The sequence below is a fragment of the Choristoneura fumiferana genome, chromosome 6 (assembly GCF_025370935.1).
Source record: "Choristoneura fumiferana chromosome 6, NRCan_CFum_1, whole genome shotgun sequence".
NCBI classification, from domain to species: Eukaryota; Metazoa; Arthropoda; class Insecta; order Lepidoptera; family Tortricidae; genus Choristoneura; species Choristoneura fumiferana.
Window position 1 is genome coordinate 18,185,595 of NC_133477.1, and position 25,838 is coordinate 18,211,432.

General features: G+C 39.8%; 1 protein-coding gene across 5 annotated transcripts in view; it reads left to right on the forward strand.

Moving 5' to 3' along the window:
- tty (tweety) overlaps positions 1 to 25,838 on the forward strand; it is a 97,373-nt gene that overhangs the window by 41,985 nt on the left and 29,550 nt on the right. For 4 of the 5 annotated variants that reach the window (XM_074089553.1, XM_074089551.1, XM_074089550.1 and 1 more), the window contains exon 2: positions 13,506 to 13,542. The exons of the other annotated variant lie outside the window; for it this stretch is intronic. The gene's annotated coding sequence lies outside the window, so the exon portion shown is untranslated. The remainder of the gene's footprint in view (positions 1 to 13,505; positions 13,543 to 25,838) is intronic. 5 annotated transcript variants of the gene reach the window in all.

Genomic DNA, 25,838 nt, shown 5'->3' on the forward strand with positions numbered 1-25,838 from the left:
TCAAGTTTTGACCCATGCAATAATACGTGATGACGCATGCCACAACCATCTACGCTACATACTTTTTTAGTGCAAGAAGGTTTGAATTTGTGAAAAACCTTTTTGGAAACATCTGGGGCATAATTTATTATTTTTGATAAAACTGCCACCTATCATTTACTGTCATTTTGACAAATTTACTGCAATTAGATAATCCGTGAGTTTGTTTACATAGCGAACAAATATTTTCGGAATTATCAATCGTGTTTATTGGTGATGGAATGCTATTCGAATTATTTTCAGCAACAATATTTACCCTGTCTCTGTATGCGGTCTGCCGAGCGGCGCCGGGCGACGTATAATCCATCACGCCCCCAAAACCTATACTGCAGATCGACTTCACGCGACAGGAAATCTGCGAACATTTCTATTTTCGAAACGCAATCAACACAAGAATGGGCATAATCCAACCAACGTGGACGCAGCAGTAAAGGCAGCTTGCTCCACAGTGCTTGAAAATAGCTCGGGTGAACATAAATAATCGGCTGATTTAGCAGGCGGATAACTTCTACGCAGTTGCGTACCCGGCTCGCAAAAATAGCGAGATCTTTGCCGTCATAGTTCACCTTAGCAGTGCGCGCACCGCCGCCACCTCGTGCATGACGACGAGCTCGGGGCGGCCGAAGCGCGCGTCGAGCGCGGCCAGCACCGCGCGCGGGCCGCGCGCGCCGCCGCCAGCAGCCCCGCCACGGCCCTCGCGCGCTGCTCCACGCAGAGCGCATGACAGCCTCGATAAATTGTCACTTGCCGACAAACCTTGAGCTGTATTTTCGTAAGCTCGTTTTAAAGCTAACCAATCTAAATAAGACTTGCCGTCGAAAGTGGGCAAATCCGTCTTCGTGACGGGAGAATTAACTTTATTTATTAACTTCTCCAACGAATTAACTAAGCGCGTCACTCCTCCGTCTTCAGGACGATACTGTTGGGGAGAGCGATCACATGCCACGGCACCCAGGCCGCGCGGTGCTCTCGGTCCCTGTGTCGCGCACTGGACCACGGTGTCATCGAATCTGAAAGGCGGATTGGCACTAAGTAAATGTTGTTCGGTAGGATTAGGAATCACATTATTTACCCAATCCTGTACACTAGCACGACTACGCGTGCCGCGGCTACCGCCGCGCTGGCTAGCGCCCGCCTCTATGGCAGCGAGACTAGCTTTCAGCTCAAGTTCGGCAACATGCCGCTCTCGCTCTGCCGCTCGCTGCCGCCTGGCGCTCTGCGGCCGCCGCTGGCGCTCTGGCGCCGCCTGGCGCTCTGCCTCCAGGCGCTTCGCGTTTCATTTTTCTATGTCCGCTAGTCGGCGTGGCGTGCAGGGCTTGAGCCTCCAGCTGCCGCGCCACTATGGTAGAGCGTGAGGTAGCGCCCTTGACGTGCGGGAAGGTGCCGACTGTGCGGCGTGTAGGGGCGGGTCCGCGCTTCGCTGCACGGACAAGGAGGACTCCTGATGCCGAAGGGGCGGGTCCGCGCTTCGCTGCACGGACGAGGAAGACTCCTGATGCCGAAGGGGCGGGTCCGCGCTTCGCTGCACGGACGAGGAAGACTCCTGATGCCGAAAGGGGCGGGTCCGCGCTTCGCTGCACGGACGAGGAAGACTCCTGATGCCGAAGGGCGGGTCCGCGCTTCGCTGCACGGACGAGGAAGACTCCTGATGCCGAAGGGGCGGGTCCGCGCTTCGCTGCACGGACGAGGAAGACTCCTGATGCCGAAGGGGCGGGTCCGCGCTTCGCTGCACGGACGAGGAAGACTCCTGATGCCGAAAGGGCGGGTCCGCGCTTCGCTGCACGGACGAGGAAGACTCCTGATGCCGAAGGGGCGGGTCCGCGCTTCGCTGCACGGACGAGGAAGACTCCTGATGCCGAAGGGGCGGGTCCGCGCTTCGCTGCACGGACGAGGAAGACTCCTGATGCCGAAGGGGCGGGTCCGCGCTTCGCTGCACGGACGAGGAAGACTCCTGATGCCGAAAGGGCGGGTCCGCGCTTCGCTGCACGGACGAGGAAGACTCCTGATGCCGAAGGGGCGGGTCCGCGCTTCGCTGCACGGACGAGGAAGACTCCTGATGCCGAAGGGGCGGGTCCGCGCTTCGCTGCACGGACGAGGAAGACTCCTGATGCCGAAAGGGCGGGTCCGCGCTTCGCTGCACGGACGAGGAAGACTCCTGATGCCGAAGGGGCGGGTCCGCGCTTCGCTGCACGGACGAGGAAGACTCCTGATGCCGAAAGGGCGGGTCCGCGCTTCGCTGCACGGACGAGGAAGACTCCTGATGCCGAAGGGGCGGGTCCGCGCTTCGCTGCACGGACGAGGAAGACTCCTGATGCCGAAGGGGCGGGTCCGCGCTTCGCTGCACGGACGAGGAAGACTCCTGATGCCGAAAGGGCGGGTCCGCGCTTCGCTGCACGGACGAGGAAGACTCCTGATGCCGAAGGGGCGGGTCCGCGCTTCGCTGCACGGACGAGGAAGACTCCTGATGCCGAAGGGGCGGGTCCGCGCTTCGCTGCACGGACGAGGAAAGACTCCTGATGCCGAAAGGGCGGGTCCGCGCTTCGCTGCACGGACGAGGAAGACTCCTGATGCCGAAGGGGCGGGTCCGCGCTTCGCTGCACGGACGAGGAAGACTCCTGATGCCGAAAGGGCGGGTCCGCGCTTCGCTGCACGGACGAGGAAGACTCCTGATGCCGAAAGGGCGGGTCCGCGCTTCGCTGCACGGACGAGGAAGACTCCTGATGCCGAAGGGCGGGTCCGCGCTTCGCTGCACGGACGAGGAAGACTCCTGATGCCGAAAGGGCGGGTCCGCGCTTCGCTGCACGGACGAGGAAGACTCCTGATGCCGAAAGGGCGGGTCCGCGCTTGGCTGCGCGGACGAGGAAGACTCCTGTTGCCCTGCCAGGGATGTCACACCACCTCCCATGTTGGCACGTTTACTTTTGCACTTTTGGAACGCGTATTCATAATTTTTACCGCGTAAGATGGACAATATTTTTGGATTAAAAGAATAGGCACTGGTTTTTCCTTTGGAACAAAAAAGTAAATAATCAAGTCAACGATTCAAAAATCCATAGACAATAAAAAGATGTATTAAAACCTAAAAGACTCTAAAAGTTGTGCAATCTTGCACACGCAAGTTAGATTATTGCGTAATTGTCTATAAAATAAGGTTTGCAGCGTCAATAACATACAAATTCTTTGATAAGTATGTCATATGTCAAGATGCGACCTTCATGGACGCTCGGACCATCGTTTACGAAAATAAAATGACTTAATTGAGTCGTTACATAATTGCTGCTAGTGTGTGTAGTAATTAAGACTGAGACTCGTGATTTATAGACATTTTTAGACATTTCTCTGTATGATCAACCAAAGTAACCATAACGTTGTTATATTATATTTATGATACAGAAGTTACGATATTTTTCTTATTTTTAGCGTTCTACTTGTCCTACGGATACGATACTACTACAAAGGTTTAAGAGAACCTGCTTAAGTTTTTAGCTTTTTTACTTAATATACTATATTGATGTAATCAAATCTTGTTAGTCAAATTTGTCTAACTTAACTATCGTATTATGGGACGTGATTTAGCAGGCATAGTAATATCACAAGTACCGTAAGCAAGAAAGCGTGTAAGTACGGTAGTAAAATCTCAAATATGTATTTATTTATCCTACCTCAAAAAGCTGCTTTAGTTGCATTTGAAAAATACTCGTGTCGAGAACGTAACTTCCACCGAAAGCTTTGTTTTAAAACTTGCTCTTACGAATTGCGAAAGTTTTAAACTTTAGCTTCGTTTAAAATTTCAAACACCATTTATACTCGACATTTGATTTCAGCTGCGCTTTAGGGTTCCATAGTCTGACAAGGCACCCTTGTAGTTTCGCCATGTCCGTCCGTTGCTTAGCTTAGATACTGCTATTGATAGAAAGCTGTAATTTTTCTTGAGTACCTCGTATACGAGTATATATTATATTAACCATGCCGACAAAGTGGTAAAACAAAACAAAAAAATTTAGTCTAAACCCAAAGCTTGGGATATCGTCGTAGGTCTTTCAAAATCATTATAAGATTGCAAAGATCATTTTCCTTCAGGGATCTGTTTGCTAAGTATCAAGCTTTAAAGTGATAATTTTGGTTTGAGTCAAGTATCCCCCCACACCCTACTCCGTTTCACTTAAACTGCCTGTCCTACCTGATTCAACCGACCAAAACCGCGGGAAATAGCCAGTCCTATAACATTTTTCAAACTGCTTCAAATAGAATAACACTGTTCCGGAAATATGTTAAAAGAAATGTTGAATGATAGGTTACAACGGGTCAAAAGTGAAGCCTGATTGGTGAACCGTTAATCCAATCAGCAACGTTAGATTGCAGCTGGCGCCGCGACCCGGACAAGTTGGATTGAAAATGTCAGTTCAGCACCAACTAACTAACCGACTTTTGGTCCGACTGCGTAGAAAATAAACGCCTCTAACCTAAAACTTAGCAAAATTATTAAATCTCTGACATTGTCATTTCAAAGTTCAATATCTCGAAAATGGCTGAACTTATTTGAATGGTTGAATTTATTCAGTAAATAGGCCGCAATGGACACTTTCACACGTCATTTTTTAAACTAGCAGCGCTTTCGGAAAGACCATCATTGCCAAGAAGAATGCGCCGCAAGAAACTTGGCAGAAAGTCATTTTTTCAAAATAAAATAATTACAAATAAAATACTTAAAAACTACTACAGTGAGTGATATACAATTAAAGAAAAAAATACAAAAAAAAAAAATAATAATACAGGATGTATGGGGTCCCTTAGTTACAAAACTAAACACTATAACTATATCTACGTTCAGTGATCAGTAGAAGTGTAAATGCTTCCACCGTCATTAATTAAAAAAATAAATAATAATAATTGAATTCAGAAATATACATTTTCAGATTATAGCGAAACAGCTAAGAACTAGCGTAATCACTCACTTTCACGTAAAAAACAGCATTGAAATAAAGTTGAAATCCGTCCATCCATTTGACAGCTACGATGCTACAGAGAGACAGATATTGGTGTCAAACTTATAACACCCCTCTTTTTGCGTCGGGGGTTAAAAATCTAGTCATATTTCATCATCATGTCTCATCATGAGAAGGCTTCGCGGATTGAGAACTTCACACTGAAGATCGAACTGCTTTGCAGGTGTGTGCATGCTTCCTTGCGATGTTTTCTTTCGCCGTAATCAGCATCATAATCATATCAAATGTAGGACGTCCACTGTTGGACATAGACTTCCCCCATAATGCTCGTGATTAATTTGAAATGTAATTTCACATATTTAATAAGGAAAACTTAGATGTGCAAAGTCGTATTTGATTGAACCCATGACCCTTGAGAAGCCATAGGTCAAAACACCAGTCTCTACCACGGCTTATTGTCTGGAAATTGGTTTAAAATTGCCGTGACAATTATATATGGGTATATTAATTAAATAAAATTACTGGCACATAAATTTTACGATTGGCGCCGACCTTATCTATTGTGCAACGACCTTTATATATGTCAGGCCACAGATCGAAAGCGAATAAATTGCAAATGAACGGCTTACAAATTGTATGACAGACAACGCCAGTGTTGCTTTCAGAACTTGTTAATGAATTTGACTACTATTTCTGTAAAGTACTCAAACTAGCTTGGACGAATTAATTAAATACGGCTTCTTGCGATTCAGGAAGTTCGTACCTGGATTTCAAACAAGTTGGAAACACAGTCGCTGACAAAGTGCTTATTAATGAGCGTTTAATTAAATGCGAAAGTGCACTCTAACAAACTAGATTTTATAGATTTCGTTGTTCCCTGTTCCTATTTGAAAAAGAACCAATAGGTTAATCTGAATAATTATATATTTACTAATATATATTTACTAGTATGTGGCGTGTAACGCAAACAAAATTTCAGTGGCAAATCTTTTAAAATTACGTCTACCGCTTGTATCTGCATATTTACAGCGAGCCCCACATTGGGCGCCAATTTCATTATGACGGAGATTTTATTAAGCCATCTCAAATGTTATTCTATTTAGTCATATTTCGTTTTATGTGAATTTTGGGGTTCTCACGTGGTTGTGTACCGGTGAATGGAGCACGTGGCTGCGAGACTGTTCGGGCCGGCCCGTTCGATACTGCGGAGGCTGCGCTCTAAGCCCCGCCCGGAACTCGCTCTCCGCACGCCAAATTATTCAGACCTCCTCGCCCGCTCTACTTCCTTCAACTCCCAACCAGACGAGACATAAAACGTCGAAAATCGAAGCTCTTCTTTGTCTGGTCATTTGACTACCACAGCCAGCTACGCATGAGCTCTAGGGTTACTACTCTATCACGATGATTGTGGTATCGTGGAAGACCTTTCCTGCTTGGTTGGTCACATGAGAGGGCTCTCCCGGTGCTGAGCGTACGTAATGACGGCTGTTTTGATTTACGATACGGTTTTCGTTCCTAAATTGCGAAGAATATTTCAGGAATTCTATGGTATAAATAACATAAACTTTGCTCAAACTACAGTTACAAAAGTTACCTTAAACACTTCCATTTCTTTTCTTTTATAACCCGCTTTGAGTTTCTTCCAATGAAATATGATATTGTCCTAAATAAAAAAAATCTGGAATTTAATTTGTCATATTCAAAATAGTCCAAGCATTTTATTACAGTGCTTTAAAACCGGTTGCAAGCCGTCAAAAAAGCTATTGGAATCTCCGATGTCAGGCAACTAACAATAGTTCTCGTCTGCCAGTTGGCCTGTTTTATTTTTAGGTCGTCCTGCGAAGGGAAGCAGTTCCGCTGGGGTCCGACCGTCATTATTCGCTCGCCTAACAGATATAACCATAGAAATCCTGGTTATAAATTCATTTAGAAGACTGCGTTATTGTTTTTGAAAGGCCTTTTGGCTTGTTTTGGACGAAGTAATGTAGTGCCGTTAAAGTAATGGAGTTGGAAAGGACTTTATCTTGAATGCGTCGGTTCTAAAGTTTAATACGGAGCTTTCTTTTTTACTCTGCTCTCTCTGACTCAAATGATTTAAGTGCTTGTAACCGTTTGTGTCGTGTGTCTAGTGTAGGTGTATGATATTTACGGCAAGAAAAAAACAATTTGTTGATCGCTTTGATTATTTTAATTTATTACTTTCACTAGGTTAACTTGCTTCGTATTTAAGTGAATACCTTTAATCCTTGATAATTAAGGAATTATTGGTTTTAGGCTTACTATATCTTTATTGCTATCGGTAAAATTAAGGCCATCAGCTATGTGAGCTATAGCGGCGTAACGGTTACAGTTAACTGATATTTTACGAGTAGATAGGTAATAGTTAATCGTTTACCAAACGCGACACAATTGAGTCTGTTCATTTCGACCCTTAACTTTATCTAATCTAGACAAATATTGGCACCGGCTCCGTTCATCGCGAAATTCAAGGCGCATTTAATATCATTTCCGATCAGAATCACTTACACGCAATTGTCGACTGTAATTCTCTTTACATTAAACTCAGAATCCTTTAATACGGAATTGCGGGAGTTTCCCCGGGAGACTTTCTGGGTTGTTCTGTATTCTTACCGTAGTAAAGTTCATTTTTGTGTCGGGGTGCTGGAATTGTTCGAAGGCGTGAGGTAGATGTGGATTGGATAGATAAAGTTGGTGTCCGAGATAAGGCGGGTCATTGAACTGTCCGGTATCCAGAAATTCTTTTCGATTCTTATGTTAATTTTGTTTCGATTGAAAATGGTGGGTATTACGTGTCGAGTTTAGCTGTTTGTAATGTCTGATTTGAATGTGAAGAGATCGAATTAACTTTTATTATTAACATATCCGTTATAATAAGAGATATGCTGAATAGATTCTTTATAGTTACTATTCAGTTGCAAGCAGGATTAAACATTTGTAAGATAGGTATGAGCCGTTGCCGCCAACTCAATTGCACTCTTATCTTATTTCATTTCCTGGATGACCGGATGGCCCAGTGGTTATAGAACCTAACTACGAACCTTAAGGTACCGAGCCACCGGGTTTGATCCCCGTTCGGGGCAGATATTTGTATAACAAATGCGGTTATTTGTTTTCAAGTCTAGGATGTTTAATTGTATTTAAAGTATGTTTATTCGTTGCCTAGCACCGGTAACAAAAGCTATGCTTACTTTGGGACAGGGTCAATTGGTATCAAGTGGCTTGTGATATGTTTTATTATTTTATTTTTGTTTCTCCAATTTCTTATACTGAAAACTAAGATTATTTATTAATATTGACTGGCACTAAAGTAACTACAATTTTGGCTTCTATCGCATCATAACCAAATGTATTTGCTATTACTACATTAGTATGATAGTGATTTATTTATTTGAACTTTGTAACGGTGTCAAGGTCCGAAGATATATCGGTTTTGAAGTTGCTTTTGTTTTTCGGAAAATAAACACGTTTTTACTTTAGTTGACATCCGGTTTGAGCTACTAGAAAACAGTTTAAAAATTATTTTGCCGTAATTTGTAAATTGATATTCCGTTTAAATCAAGTTAACACTGAGCGTTTTTCCTGACTCGCTAAAATTTCTTGACTAATTTATATCATCCAATTTGTAGTAGGAAATAACAATAGTACTAGGTGAATTTTACTGTCTTTTTTTTAAATTCTGCCATTCGCGCTGATGAAGTTAACTAAAGTTAGTTAAATAAAGAGTAAACTTAACCATAAATCATGCCAAACGAAATTTGAACTAAATTTTCTTGTTTAATTTATACTTTGTGATGGCCGAAGCGTCAGCGGTGAAATTTTGACGATTAGAACTTCTGTGACAATGGCAATCAGCGAGGGAATTTGTCGAGTTCTCCAACAAACCTTTTAATTGGTTTCCCTTTTGAATCAAACTGTCGAACTTCTGATTTTGACTTTAGAAAAGAATAGGTACCTTTTCTAAGCGATTGCATCTCAGAAAATATTTACACTATTTAATGACAGCATTTAGAAGTATTTATGACTAGAAATAGAAATAAACTTTATTGTATTCGGATTTTACCCCCATTATAATAGATTGCGTAGCTATCACAGAAATTAACATACATTCTTCTGCCTTTCACAAGATGATAGTAACAAAACCTCGAGCGACCTCCGTACCTGCCTTACTTTTTTGTACCTCTAATAACCATGGCAAAACTCATCATATTAAACCGAATGGCAAATGCAAAAGTGTACCATCGAGTAATTTATTTCTACACATTCGTCATATTATGCCAAATCGCAAATGCAAAGTGAACCATCGAATAACTTTTTGCTGCACATTCTTCATATTATGCCGAATCGCAAATGAAAAAGTGAACCATCCGGTAGTAAAACACGTCGCCCACGGGCAAGACGTGCGTTCCTGGGCAAACAATCCCTGCCGCGAACAATATGACACGAGCACGTAAAAAAACACCCCACACTAATCCCCAACAGTGAAACCTGAACTTTAATGCCCTGCAAACAGAGCAGCAACCTCAATATTGCATTTATAATCTTGGCACACGTTGTCCCAGTTTGAACTTTGACTTTGCGTCCTTTTTTGGAAATAACAGTCGCACCCATTTCATTGTAAACCCTACCTGTGCAAGCCTTAGGTTTATTATCCAGTGCGAATGCGATTCTTTGTTACAATTCATGGTAGGTCGGTAAAATGTGGCCACGACACGTGTGCGTTTCTTTTGTTGGGTCTACTTCGCGGCGTTACTTGACATTTTCTTTTGAAGCGTATTTTAAAAAGATTGCTGCTATGTTAAGTGTGGGGTTGCGAAGGGGTGATGAAATCATTTCGCGTTCGCATCGCACATGACTTACACGGCTCTCGCTCGTCATTGGAATTAAGTGGGTAATCCGATTTACATATTTTATGGCACCCTTCTAAAAGCAAATAACTATAAACATGAGCTTGCTTTCTGTTAGCTTATATGTTTGTGGTGCTAAGATCACGTTTAATTGCCTCGTAAATATCAAATTTTCGCAGCTCTCGTATCGACGTCGTGATTGCGTTCGTATTGAATTGTTTTTATGTTCCCGTATTAAAAAGTAGTTCTGTACGTACACCCAGAATGTTAATGTCGCTCTGAACTATTCGGTTTTCTCCGTTGTCCTGAAAATTCATACGAGAAATAAAAAGAAAAACAAGCAAAGTAGTTGTTCCATTTGTCCAGGCATTACGTTTTTACTCCCACCATGTTCATTGTTCAGTGAGTTGCCAAATATAACACGGCCAACTAAACCGCCATGTTTAGCCGTTGGTGATTGACGTCTTGGCACAGGAAACTGCAAAGAGCGTAAATAAAAGTTGAAAATCGTTCAATTTGTGTAGCACTAAACGTTTCAACGTTGTTTCTTTCGAATAGGCGACCAAGATACCATATACAGATCATGGCAAAGGGAAGTTACTATCGGGAAAGGACAATGGCAGTCAGATTATTGTGTAGGACAATGGCGTGCACTTCATTGTGTCGACTATTATGTCAACAGTTACTAAACATCTATTATCTACGATTGTAAGTTTCACTTACACCCACAGGGTAAATTATGTCAAAGGTCATGGACTACGGAGTACGGACAGTATTGCTTTGAATTGTGGAATTGTTTTAGTTAATAAATTAAATATTATAACATTATTAATTTACTAGTCGACGTCGTCCCAAGGGAACTTTTCTGTTTTCCGGGGCGAATAGCCTAACCTATGCTAGTCAGGGATACTGTAACTTTATACTAGATACCACTAAACACTCACAAAGCCATGTCTGTGTTATAAAAATACAGGGTAGAAAGTTGAGATGGAGTTCTGGGTTAAGACACTAACTTTATCCCATCTCAACTTTCCACCCTGTATACAAGTAAAGTATTTGAATCTTTACCTTCTTTGATGAGTAGCATCAGACATCTCAAATGTTTGACCATTCATAATTTGCAAAAAATAAAATATTATTGTAGATGCCTACTGTTACTCGTTATTAATTAATTGTTCCTTATTATTGAATATTTTGGTATTAGGTACTATGTACGAACTGAGCCCATTTAAGTATATTGATGTTTAGTCAGGATTCTAACCATAGTTCTTTTAAAAATCTCCCATTACAATTACAAATGTTACAATGGGAACGTGTATCTCAACATTTGTTTCTCTGTTTATGTACAATAAAGAATTTGCATACATAGGTACATTCAATTGGAATGGAATACGAGTACGCGCGCGTGTGTGTGTACTGACTGTATTACGTCGCCGCGAGTCGTCGGTTGCATTGCAAGTGTACAATCTTGTCATTAACTCTTGCTAGTTAAATGCCTTTATAGCTGCATAATGGTCACCGTGAATATTTAATAGCACTGCATCGATCTGGTATCAAGTATCAGTTGCGGTTGCGGTCGGAGAGTCCAATTGATTCTTATCTGTGCAGAGTCGGAGTAACGGAACTAACTGTATCAAACGTGCAATTTATTTATTTGGATCCAAATCAGCAATACAACTGCCGGTTAAAAGCATATTATTTTCAGTCTTGTCTAGTTCTAGGTCTAGGGTTGCTACATTTCAGTGTTCGAAAATATCCGATATTTATTATAATATCAAAATATCGGATATTTATGATATAAATCCGATTTATATCACAAGTTTGATATATCATTTTGTATGAAAGCCATATCATTATTTGCAAAATAAATTGAGTAAAATCGTTTCTGCACTTTGTCAATTACTGTCTTTGTAAAAAATAATAGAATAAATAAACACAACAAAAACTTACTCTTTCGTAAGGAATTTTTTCTGACACGACTGACGCCAAACGCCATCTACATTTGGGAAGTAGAAATACAGTAAAAAAGGCCAAAAATTACTTAATAATATCAAATTATTAAACCTTTTTTGTATTGATTTGATATATATCATAAAAGGATCATAAAAAATCATTTGATATATATCGGATATATATCATGATATAATATATCCATTGATATATATCCTCGAACTCTGCTACATTTGATTGCGGAGGGCTTCCTAACTAACTGGAGCTGCAGGGCTACTACGAAACTCGAAACTCGAAGTTCGTATCGTACCGTCCCTCTCGCTCTCGTATTAAATAGTATAAACTAAGTGTCAGAGGGACCGCACGACACGAACTTCGAGTTTCGTAAAAGCCCTGCTGGTAGGATTGGTCCCGCTCACGTCTCCTGAATCACCCCGTAAAACCTGATAGAAACACAATCCATTTATTTTAATAGGCACTTCCTTTGACCTTACGATGACCCTATACGACAATACGATGTATACAAATCTAATGAATATTGTTTTGCCGTCGTATTTTGTCGGAGAAATTCGTATTTATCTCGCTTTTGCCATCATATTTTGTCAGAGAAATTCGTATTTATCTCGCTTTTGCCATCATATTTGTCGAGAAATTCGTATTTATCTCGCTTTTGCCATCATATTTTGTCGGAGAAATTCGTATTTATCTCGCTTTGCCATCATATTTTGTCGGAGAAATTCGTATTTATCTCGCTTTTGTCATCATATTTTGTCAGAGAAATTCGTATTTATCTCGCTTTTGCCATCATATTTTGTCGGAGAAATTCGTATTTATCTCGCTTTTGCCATCATATTTTGTCAGAGAAATTCGTATTTATCTCGCTTTGCCATCATATTTTGTCGGAGAAATTCGTATTTATCTCGCTTTTGCCATCATATTTTGTCGGAGAAATTCGTATTTATCTCGCTTTTGCCATCATATTTTGTCGGAGAAATTCGTATTTATCTCGCTTTTGCCATCATATTTTGTCGGAGAAATTCGTATTTATCTCGCTTTTGCCATCAATTTTGTCGGAGAAATTCGTATTTATCTCGCTTTTGCCATCGTATTTTGTCGGAGAATTTCGTATTTATCTCGCTTTCTCAACTAGCTTACTGAAGTTTACTGAAGTCAATTGAGAAACCAAGATAAATACGAACTTATCCGACAAAATATGATGGAAAAATATTATTCACTTGATCTATACTAATTTAAAAATATTATACGAACACTGAAGTCAAAAGGAGCCTGATAGAGACGCCTTGCCCGTTTAAGGATTGAGGTTGGAATAGGTTACTTTTATTACTTACTACAAGGTACTTCATATTCCTAGCGTTAGAAGTTTTCTGAAAGTATCATCAATCACAACCTGCGAGGTAAGGCCTCTTCATTTTCACGCTACTTTTGCTATAAAATATACCCCTTACAACCTGCATAGCAGATAGCTGCTTCGTCGTATAGACTGTTTTGTTAACTTAATGGATACTTCCGGGAATAAAAAAGAAACGATTTATTGTTAAGCCCAGTTCAGTACCACCTAGTATTAAAATTTAAGGAACTATCAAGTTTAACCAGGTTTAACGACAAAATCTACATTCTCATTGTTTCCAGCAAGCGACCGAAGTGCTAATATAACATGTCTATAATAAGTTTTTATTTGTTGCAGTCGTGACAGCGCGGCGATTTCCTGCTATTGTGCTAAGGTGAGTGCACACTGATCGCATCGGCCCGCCCTAATCGTGCTTTCGGCGCGTGCGCGCATGGCTTAATGTGACATGAAGACGCGGTGCGAAAAACAATCGCGATAATGCCTGTGTCATCGTCAGTGTACTCGTATGTTTGGTAAACGAAAGAACGTGACACGGAACTTGCTTATCGTTCTAAGGAAAGGTCAAGATCTCAGTGCCTAGTTGGTGTAGGTTATAGTCAGAGATATAGGTACTTTACTTACCTTTAAGTAATTGAATTATTGAATCAGGATGTCAAGGACCAAGAGAGCTCGTTACAACATCAACGTCCTCCCACAATTTCTTCAGTCTACCCTGGAGCAGAGGGGGCACACTTAGAACGTCGTCAACTGTTTTCGTGCACGACAGCGCCTCTGATGTCTGGATGATGAAACACAACCGTTAAAAATGTGTCAAACGTGGACTTGAAGAAGTCAGTCTTTCAACTGTCTGGCTTTTATCAGTTTTGCTGACTTTGTTACATAAAGTTCCTTATTTTGATATTTGTTCATTTTGTTGAACTAGCGCAGTGTATAGCCAGCCCTTATCCCGTAAAAAACCGGCCAAGTGCGAGTCGTACTCGCGCACGAAGGGTTTCGTACCATTATATCATTATTTATTTTTCTTATTATACAACTAAATATTCTGTGAATATTCCAAGCGTCTACCTGTTGCCGTTAATGGCCGTTATCAAACAAAAAACGGCAAAAAAAGTCACGTTTGTTGTATGGGATCCCTTAAATATTTATTTTATTCTGTTTTTAGTATTTGTTGTTATAGCTTTACATAATCTGTGAAAATTTCAACTGTCTAACTATAACGGTTCATGAGATACAGCCTGGTGACAGACGGACGGACAGATGGACGGACAGCGAAGTCTTAGTAATAGGTCCGGTTTTTACCCTTTGTACACGGAACCCTAAAAAGGTCTACACTTGTAAAGACCATGGCGGACTGACTGATCGACAACGCGCAGCATAAGACATATTATTGGTTACACGTACACGTAGGGTTGCCAACTTTTTTTACAATAAATTAAGTATATTTACGTCTGAGAAGGGAAATAAACAGTATTTTAGAAAAATGAACAGAACTCGTATTTTCTTCTTTTCATGTTTTAAAGACAAATTTTTGGGTGCTTCTCGCACAAGTTATAAATTTAGTTTCATTTCTAAAAGCCTCACAGACCTCGTCATAATAAAAACTAAAATTAAGATAAATAAGGAGGTAAATTTTTATTAAATTAACATTGGCAGATTCGTTCTGAACCACCACTATTGTGACTATATATATGCTGCAGGTAGGTACTGACTTAGTGTGTGCTAGTGTTAGGCAATGTTGATGCTGAAAACAGTATTTTACATACTTTAGTTCAACTGTAGTGAAAAACAGTACTCGTATAATACTGTTTTTAACAGTATAGTTGGCAGCCCTAAGTACACGCTCATTCTGGCGCCCGTTAAACCATCATTCTGGTTTTCTGTCATTCAAAATGAATTGACGAATATTATTGAACAAATTTAATTTTCATCAGTCCGTCAGTCCGTGAAGGTTATACGATCTCTCATCATTCCTACCAATAATGACGGACTGAACTGACACCAGGGCCAATCAACTATTTTACCGACACTTTGGGCGTCTCCTGCATTACCAAAATTGTCTCTGGCGTTACCAAAAAGCGTACTTCCAACAAGATGTTTCGCGGTTTAACAGGTTGAACTTACGTAGGATGGCATGTAATCATGTAAGTACACCATCTATTAAATTACAGAAAAAAAACATGTTTAAGTACTTACAAAAATCTGCAATTGTTTGAAAAATGTCGCGGACAGATTAGTGTCGGTAAAAAAGTTGATTGGCCCACCAAAATTAGCGTAACGTCACGTTAGACTTGAAATATTTTGATATGCATATTCCTTGAAGATCATAGAGTTGTAGAGCTACTTTTTAGTTTTTCACGTACGCAAAGCCTCGGGTGTAAACTAGTGTCTTATCCCTCATCGGCTCTTCAATCCGCTCCGCCTCCATAGCTCACAAACACCCATGGTGCCGCAGCTGCTAAGTTATCGGCCCACTTTCCGGATGCGGTGCCATATCGCTCTGTTTACCTATCGGAGTCATTGGCCAAGGCCAGCGCTGGGCAAGGCCGGGGGCGTCGACCCGCGGAAATGGGCCACGTGCTCAGCTGGTGCCTACCGTACACTGGACTATATCTGGAGTTACACTGTACACTTACAGTTTCACCACACAAGTAGTGATAGGATCGGAAGACTAGAAATGTTATTGTAACTATTGTATAACACACATGAAATTACTTATTAGTCAATCAACATGAGAAAGAGATGTACAAAGGCGAACTTATCCCTTAAAGGGTTTCTCTTGCAGTTAAACTTTGAACGATTGATAGGACATCAGAAAAGGAGTAGACACTACAATGGAAAGATACGACGATACGAGTAAAAGGACCGAAAATATTAAATTTACCTTAGCTTTAAATGAAAAAATGCACATAAGTACCTACATACATAATACGTATATTATGGGTATACAGTTTGAAGACGCATGCTATAATAGATGCATCTATTAAGTACCCATAGCATGCGTCTTAAAATATTTAGGACAATATTTATACAATACTACTTGTCTTTAACAACAATTATACAGTTATACTATACACTAATACAAAAGAATAAATAAACGATAAACTATACATATCAATAGAAATAGACTACAGACATACGTACATATAGATAAATATACGCATACACACTAAACATAACATCGTGTGTACCTATTAATGAACGACAAACTTCTATCTTGCTCCAATTGCTTGCTCGTTTTTTTATTTTTGACGACTTGACGGTGACGCTGAGGTCCGGGGTTCGAATTCCATCCGCATGTTTGCAGAATGTCTTGGACACAAAAGCTACTATCATATATCTATCTCAGTTTAATACTCGAGCCCTCGTATATTCTAAATTGATGGCTCTCTAAACACATGGTCCCAAAGGAAGAACAGCGCCGTTCGCAAGACCGGCAATTTTTGCTGATTTGGGACCATTTCGTGACATACAACTTTCTTATTTTTTAATACCTTTTTGTTATGCTACGTTACTTTGTCACGAATAAATGATTTCTATTTCTATTTTTCTATTTTCTCTCTTTACGGTAAACGCTCTGTAACAGTGCCACAATAACTCATTACATTACACTATCGAGCGAGACAGCAGCTATTAGGGCAAACGCACCGCCTAGACTAGGATCTTGCTGCCCCCTTAAATTGATTATGGACTACGCTACGGTACCCTGTTTACACCTGTGAATATAATTTTATTTCAATTAATTAGAATTATAAAATTGATAGATGATAGAATTTTTGGGAAATAGGAATGAGGTTAGAATGTTTTTTTTTTTTAATATTGATTGACAAATTAAGAGTTAATAAGCCTCTTGTGATCGGGCCAGCCAGAGTGGGTAAATATAACAACATCTTGTAAATACCAAAGCATGATTATGTAAATCGCAATCAACAATCCTCATCGTAGCCGTGTATTATCCCACCAATCACAATTTTGTTGAAATCTACCGTAGATTTTTATAGATTCTTTGCACTAAAATTACCTTATCGAACATGTCAAATGAGAACGACCCAGTCCCGGCAACTTATTTATTTTAATTAACCTAATGGCGCTCCCACTGCCGAGGGTATTCTCGGATCATCCTTCTTACGTTCTTCCGACTTCCGTTGGCCACATTATCCTGGCAGTCCAAACGAAAACGTGTTTGCGAACTTAGCATGGCTTTTTGCAGTGTGCTCACGGACTACGGCACGAATCATGATCATGGCATAAACAAACGCCCCTGCCGCCCACTTGCCACAAGTATCGCCCAATTGTGAAACTGTTCGAGTTACATTATTATAAATCACCCATCGCGCCGCTTGACTATGCAGCCAATTTGAGATTCAGATCGAGGAAAGTTCAGTTAATTTTATTCTAGTAAGCTGCCAGCTGTCTGCGTTTCCCCGGATTTGACCTGCCCGGTCGACCCTGCTTGTCTATGCGGTGCGATTCATTATTATTCTAGTACTAGCTTTTGCCCGCGGCTTCGCTCGCGTGGAATTCGGCTATCGCGCGCTGTTCCCTCGGGAACTGCATTTTTCCGGGATAAAAAGTACCCTATGTCACTCTCTGGCCCATAAACTATCTCTATGCCAACAATCACGTCGATCCATCACTCCGTTTCGACGTCAAAGACGGACAAACATACAAACACACAGACTTTCGCATTTATAATATTAATGGATAATGGAATGTCAAAGTCATAATCTCGGCCTATATACACACAGGCCATACTTCCCACGCAGGCTTAGTGCGGATCGGGAACTCCACACACCATTATTCACAGGTGTATGCAGGTTACCGCAAGCTGACCGTAAAGGTTAATTTCAAATATGATTTCGGACATCAATTCCGAATAAATTGCGAGCCCGGGTTCGAATCTACGATCCTCTGCTCGAGAGCCTATAGGTGACACAACTAGAACGACGCATGTCCAGCTCAAGTGTACCATGTCAGAATTCAGGTGGTAGGTTTAACAATATAAGTAGACGCTTGTTTGATTTGAATAGTGAGTTGAAAAGAGAGATAGATGCTTTAAATGTTATAGTAAATCATCAAAGTAAAAAAAAATAAAAAAAAAGGCCAAGACCGTGTCGGATACGCCCAAGATAGTAGCCATTACGAAAAAATCAAGTAATATTTTTTCTAAGGATTTCGTATTGTGTACGGAATTTTCCAAGTTTAGGTATATTTTATACCTAAGGCTGCTATTTACTTTTAAACTACTAATAATTCTCAACCTAGCCGTTATAATTTTCCTTGTAAATTTGACATACTTAACTTACTACCATCCTGATTTTTTTCAAATTTTTCCATCCAACAGTTAAGATTTTAGAGGGGAAGGGGGACGCTCGATTTTAATGAAAATTTGCACTTTAACGGCGTGGCTGATTGTATATTCATGCCAAATTACAGCTTTTTAATACTTAGCCGCTGACAGACGGACGGACATGGCGAAACTATAAGGGTTCCTAGTTAACTGCGGAACCCTAAAAACGCATAAGTTTTAGCTTTTAAATCAGTGGCTCAAACAGTTGCCCTAATCGCTAGCGCAATCAAAGCATCATTTACCCACTACCCACCACGCTGGCACTGTATTTACCTACCCTATGGCACTGATACAGGCGTCACCGTAATGGATCTGTCACACTAAGCTACAGGACACGAGACCTGTCACTGATACAACCCCATTACGAAATTACGTTGTTTTGTTTTAATTAAGTCTTAATAACGAGCGTTTAGCAGAAATAGGACGTCCACCAACGAGATGGGTAGATGTTAAAGCCGCGAGTTCACGGTGGATGCAGGTTGCTTTTAACCGAAGCAACTGGAGGTCTATAGGGAGGTCTAATGTCCAACAGTGGACTTACGATGGTTGATATAGATGGTACCACGAGAGTTGGAAGTGAATGATTACACACACACAGCTACAAAAAGAACTGATTGCACAAAAACATATTGTAGCTGTGTGTGTAATCAGTCACTTTATCTGTCGTGGCACTACCTATATGAGTGAATGAGACGAACACGTGCGTTTGTGTTTTAATCTAAGCTAAGTTGAGCGCATGGAGCAAATTGCCGTATTGTCTTTTCTCGAACTATTTAGGCGTATTTTCCCTTCTGTCTTGCAATGCAGTATACAGGGTGGCCCATTTATATCGGTCAGTATGGGAAAGTCTGAAACTATACGACATACGAAAATTTCTTCTTAGGAACCATGACATCGATTTTAATAACAAGAAAAACTGCATTAATGCATTTAAAAAAAACCTGTACTCAGCTCGGGAATCGAACCCGGTTGTTTTGAAAAAAAAAAAAAAAAACTTACACTATTTCTATTTAGATATCGATTGTGTACGTCTTAAGAAGTAAATGTGTCCATGAAACATTATGTCTAAAATGAATAAAATGCATTGTTTTCACATACTTTAATTTATTTTAGTAGGTGTTCGAAGTTTTTTTTTTTCAAAACAACCGGGTTCGATTCCCGAGCTGAGTACAGGTTTTTTTAAATGCATTAATGCAGTTTTTCTTGTTATTAAAATCGATGTCATGGTTCCTAAGAAGAAATTTTCGTATGTCGTATAGTTTCAGACTTTCCCATACTGACCGATATAAATGGGCCACCCTGTATACTATAGTGGAAGCCTGAAATTCAGCTCATTTGATAAGCGAAGGGTGCTTGCTTATAAGAACCCTACAATTTCAAGATGATAGCTACATTCGTTTAGAAGTTGCATTTCAAAATTACGCAAATCTGATACTACTACTTAACTGACTGACTGACTTAAGAATCATCAAAAGTGTACAAGTGCTTCCACAATACCCAGATCACCAAAATTTAGCACAGTGATAGTGTTCAGTATCCACGTAAATGGTAAACCTTCAAAAACCTGGACTTTCAAAGATCTGAAGTATCTGGTGACCTTGATGTGAAACCCAAGAGCCCAGCAAAATTACATTAAGATTACAGATATCTAAGTGCTGTCTTAGTAAACTGTTTAATCTGTCGGGCGTTTTCAAATAGCTAGTTGCGTGCCCGGATTTGATCCGATCTTCTGCTTGAGAGGTCATAGGTCAAACCTCTAGACCACCATGACATTGGAAAATTACTATCATTGAGATCGATTCTAGATCTACAACATTAGTAATTTTTGCGACCATGACTAATTAAATAACACCCTCATTTCTCCAAATGGTTTATTCGAAGAACCTAGGACTTTCTGTTGACTCACGCAAAAGAATCCGAAACGTCCATTTCATTGTCGAGTCATTGGCAACCCGTGACTCAGAACGTTTAGGGTTAAAAAAAAGACTGAAAGTGTTAAACCGCTGACAAAAGTAAAAACCTTTATTATTTTTATTTTTGAACGGTATTATTGGCTTGCCTTGTTTTTGTGTTGCTTGCATGTGTTTATCAATTGATCCTAAATTTGGTATAAATAATGTGATGTGATTTGCATGACAATGCAAGTACAGACATAAAATCCTACGCCATTTGGCCAACTATAATATGTATAATGGTGTAGTCTTAGATATTTCTTGTATGGCCCACGTTGCCGAAATAAATGGTTTTATTACTATTATAAAATAGACCGCAAAAAGCTCTTGTTGAAAATTTAAACATATTTTACACGGTTTGTATCATTAATTGCAGTGATAAAAAATTGTACTCCCTTATTGTACGATTTATCTGTATGTTATACACTTTTACAAAAAATACATATCTACGACGTCCTCAATTACGAAATGGCGAATTACATTATGTCTTTTCAATCAAGGTGCTATCACCCGCTAAGGTTCGATGTTTTTGCCATTTTTTTTGGTTTCGACTGTTTTTTGGCGCAGCCCTATGCAAAGGGCCAGTTTACACACACAATAAATGGAATAGCTGCATACTTGCAGATAAAAATCGCTGCCAATAGCAGTTGCTGCAATTGACGCGCGCACGCATTCCCTTTGTAGTACCGCGAAGTTATACGCCTTCCAATTGCACGTGACATGACGACTAGCAAGCAAGATTTGTATCTCGCTTTCACGTTAGTGTGCATCGTGTGTTAGAAAGAGATGTGAATTTGACTTAAAACGAACTTTAAATGCCTGAAAAAAAGCAACAACTTCGTATGAACAAATTTAGTTCCACGTGCATCCGTTTTGTGCTGTTTTAGTTCGTAATTAATCTATTATTATTTGTAGTTATAGTTATAAAATAAGTAATGGGCTATTGTTAGTCGACTGCCTGAGGGCAGGTTATGTTTTTCGAGCGTATGTAAAGTTGAATCTTAAATCCAGTTTATCTGTAAAAGAGACAACGAAGAATTTTAAATCTTAAATGCAGAAATCATTTGATAAAAATGTGTCAAGTGGGCATTTAAATTAAGATGTGATGTTTTTGAAAGTTGACTGACCCTAATTATTATAGAAACGAAAATTGTTATGGTATATTTTAGAATGACGTCAGTCCAGCTCAAGGAAAATGTATCAAAGCAGTCTGCCAATAGAGGGCAGCGGGTATAAAAATGGAATAAAAATTTAATGATTTTCTCGTAAGGCAATAAATATTAAGGCTTGTCACGTCACTGCGGGGTAACCTCGTGTTATTTTCTCGCTTCATTCTTTATTGATTGTGACTTGCAGTGTTATCACGAGTTCATGTTTAAAACTTTCGTTTCTCTTTGTATTTTGCAGACAAAAAATATATAATCCTAATCCTGTATCTATAGGTTTATCATATTATCGGGCATAGGCCTCTTTGTCAGAAGAATTGTTCTTGGACCATAATTCGGTTGGTGTAATGTGGATTGGGTCTTCATACAGCTCATATTTTACATACATTTATTTTGGCTACCATACGGTAAACAAAGGAGAAATTTTTCTTATCAGTATCGACATAAACTGCTCATACTATCGGGCAAATAAAAAACAATCTGACCGACAATCTACCTGCCCATAACATCGTAAGATAGCACGGCAGATTCTCATTGGTTCTCCGCTAAGTTCCCGTATCGAGTCGTAGACACTTACCCCCTTATTCATAAACGACAATCAAACCTATTTTAGTTAAAATGCCGCTAAAATTCGTTTGTCCTTATCTGTCACTTCGACATTTGTATTTGTTAGAAAGGGACAAAGCATTTGTTAGTTAACATAGGCTTGTTAAGTTTTATGAATAAGGGGGTTAATCAATATCATTTGCAATTTGTCCGGTGCAACAACAACAACACCGCAAAAAAACGGTCGGTTGGCCGGTGAAAGCAACGGACGTCTACAAGCGGCCTTAGTCAACTTCCCAAGAGGATATAAAGCACATGCAACGGAAATGCAAGTCTAATATCGGAAATCCTACTAATATTATAAATGTGAAAGTTTGTGAGTGAGTGAGTGAGTGAGTATGTTTGTTACTTCTCCACGCTGAAACGGTTGGACGGATTTAGATGAAATTTGGCAAAAAGTTAGTTTTTAACCTGAATTAAAACATAGGATACATTTTATCTCGATGTTCCCACGGGATAGGGATAAAATCTTGAACTAATAACCGTTGGGCTTAGAGTCATGAAATTTGTTATGTAGGTAGCTGAACGTCTGGAATAACACATAGGCTATTTCTTATTCCGATATTCCCACGGGATAGGGATAAAATCTTGAAATAGCGACCGCTGGGCTTAGAGTCATGAAATTTTGCATGGGTGGGTGGTTAATTTAACGTCAATGTAAACCACGATGTAATTTTAGGGAATTCCCACGATAATTTAATAAAATCCCGGTATTTCAATTCAACTGCTGTATCTAATGACTTATGCGTGCGAAGCCGCGGGTAAACGCTAGTTTAAAATGTAAGTACGATTCAATCGTGGCCCGATCATGATATCTGCCATTGTTGGCTCGACAATAAAAGCTCGCAGCGGTTCGAAGAAATGTCCAATAAAGCGGACGGTTTTTGTCTGACCAAATAGAACGTAAACTTTTTCCAGCTGGCTTATCGCTTTTAATCCATCTCTTTCACACTTAGGTATCTAGACAAGGACTGATACTATAGTTGCACGATTTTTTCGCCTGTACGTGACGAGTCTATAGAATTGGTGGCCAAGATTTTTCAATAGAAAGCCAGTAATTGGGTGAAAGCGCTGCCAAATCGTATTAGAAATAATGAAACTAAACCGGCGGTCTAATTGAGCATAATGTACATTATAATTATTAAATTTGACGGCTCTTCTCAGAAGATTGTTATCGTTTGTGATGAACAGTCAGTATTTATTTACCAGAGCTGACTGTATCTCAAAATATATGGGGATAAAACTTTAGTGGCCTGGCCCCGTAACAATTCGATTCCCACCGGGTTATAACTATTTTTCTAACGTCACGTCTCAGTGATTTTTAAATAGGTAGTCTTTTTAAGTATTTAGATATTTTTTTTTTAATTTTGTAAAATCTATCTATATTTTATTAAAAGTCTGAAAATCCATATTTCCTGAGATTTACAAAATTCGATCGTAATTCTGAAAAGAGTCAAAAATCCTGTGATCTCAGGACAAATCCTGAGAAATGATAACCTTATTTGCGTAACTTAGAACGATTGTGATATGATGCTAAAGATTATTCCTTGTTTAAGAATAAAAATTCTTCTCGATAATATTTCGGTGATTCTCACATAAGCTTACCACTTGCTTGCTTTATGATCCTTCGATCCGGATCGTGTAGCTATAAAGGTCAACAACCATGAGATTAGCGCCGAAATTATTGGCAGGCGCCCACTTATATTAAGTTCTAGACTTCGACAAAACCCATTGACGTCAATGAATGAAAGAAATCTATAGGAATCAGGGCAACCTGGAAAGTACTATGACTAAATTCAGCGCTGGGGGTGTTAATTAAAGCTTCAGCATTATGCTGAGCCAGTGTCCGATTCACAACCGCAATGACACATAATTTCCTACGTGTTGTCTATTTGTACTTAATACTATTGTTGTGTCTTGTGTTGTGAATAAATGTATTTTCTTCTCTTTTTTTATCTTTTAAATTCTACACGTCTCATATTATTAGTCTCTTATTCGTGACAACGTGGTAAGTATAAAAAAAAACAAGAATAAAAAAATGCGCATGTCAGGAAATGGTCCCAAATTAGCATACCAAAACAACCTTCACCCGGCTTCACACCTACTCTACTCTACCTTCCTCTTGAAACTTGAAACGCTACCAACATTTTTTTTTATTTGATTTTTGCGGGTAGGACCTCGTGCAAGGTCCGCCCGGATCGCTATCACCGTCTTGCTCCCTAATTCTGTGATGTAGAGAATAAGATAACAGGTAAAATTACTGGCACACTCTGTTCTTAGCCCTCAAGGTTGGCAACACATCGGCAATCCTCTGGTGTTGGGAAAACGGGGATAAAAAGAAGTCTATGTATTCCAAACATAACGCATTTCATCCAAGTCTCGCTGTTTCAGCGTGAAGAAGGTTTACTTGACTTGACACACACTCGCTCACATCGCTCTTACATAATTCACAAACTTATGCATTTATTCTATTAGGTACTAGTATTAATCTAATCCTAATGTTCATTAAGGGGATCCCATGCCCATGCCCCAATGACTTCGATCTGAATTTCTTAGTTTTCTTTTTGTTTTTGTAGCTTATTATTATTATATTAACAACAACGGCTTTAAGCAATATAGTATCCCATATTTACTTCAAAGTTCATTGTCTTCGAGATATTTGGTATCAGTTGAACAATTTTAGGCCAAAAAACTGGTTTTCTGGCCATAACTTTTGTGTTAATTAGTTTCAAATGAAAGCCCTGGACACGTTTTTAGAGACGTCAAAGACGACCCCAAATATGTAGATTTCGTATATGTTAGATCTTTCACGTCAATAGAGATACGAAATAAGTGTTTTTTAGACAATGTTTAAAAAAATCATACTAAATTAAGTATTCATTATTTTCAAAATCCGGTAGACAAAAATGGAGATAAAAGATTGAAGAACCGGTAGCCGTTTGACTTATAATTCTATCTGTAGTGCAAAAGTAGGAGATACTATTCAAAACTTGTCAAAAATCGATGAAAACCTCTCCTTAATTGCATCACATAGAAAGAGACCCATGTGACGAAAGTGACACGGAGACTGTCAAGTCAAGCTCAACGAAATACAACATATTGTTTGAGTTTTATCTTATTCGGTTCAGTGAGTTTGTCCCAAACGGTCTACATTACGGCAGCGGTATATTTTCGCATATTTTGTGTCATAAATAAGCGATCATAATGTCACGATTGGAAATTTGGAAGTTCTTACGTAAAGAGAATCCAAACCACAAACACGCCTATTTTGATTTTGGATCTATATCAGTATAAATAGAAATTTAATAGTACTTGATGGTTTATTCTGTTGTTTGGGTTGCCACTGCTGGGCACAGGCCTCCTCTTAGGATGTAGTTCACGCGCTGGCCTAGTGGGGATTGGGATTATTGGGAACTTCACAGTAGACAGTGTACGGTTCTTCTTTTTCTTCTTTCCAATCAGTATAGGTTAGATATTAAAATACCCGAATTTTTCTACAGCAAACGGTCGGGTATTCGCATACCAGCGCCCAGCGACCTTATTTGACTAATTGGTCCATCGTGTAAAGGATCGGTGTATGCCGCATCTTCGACTCCAC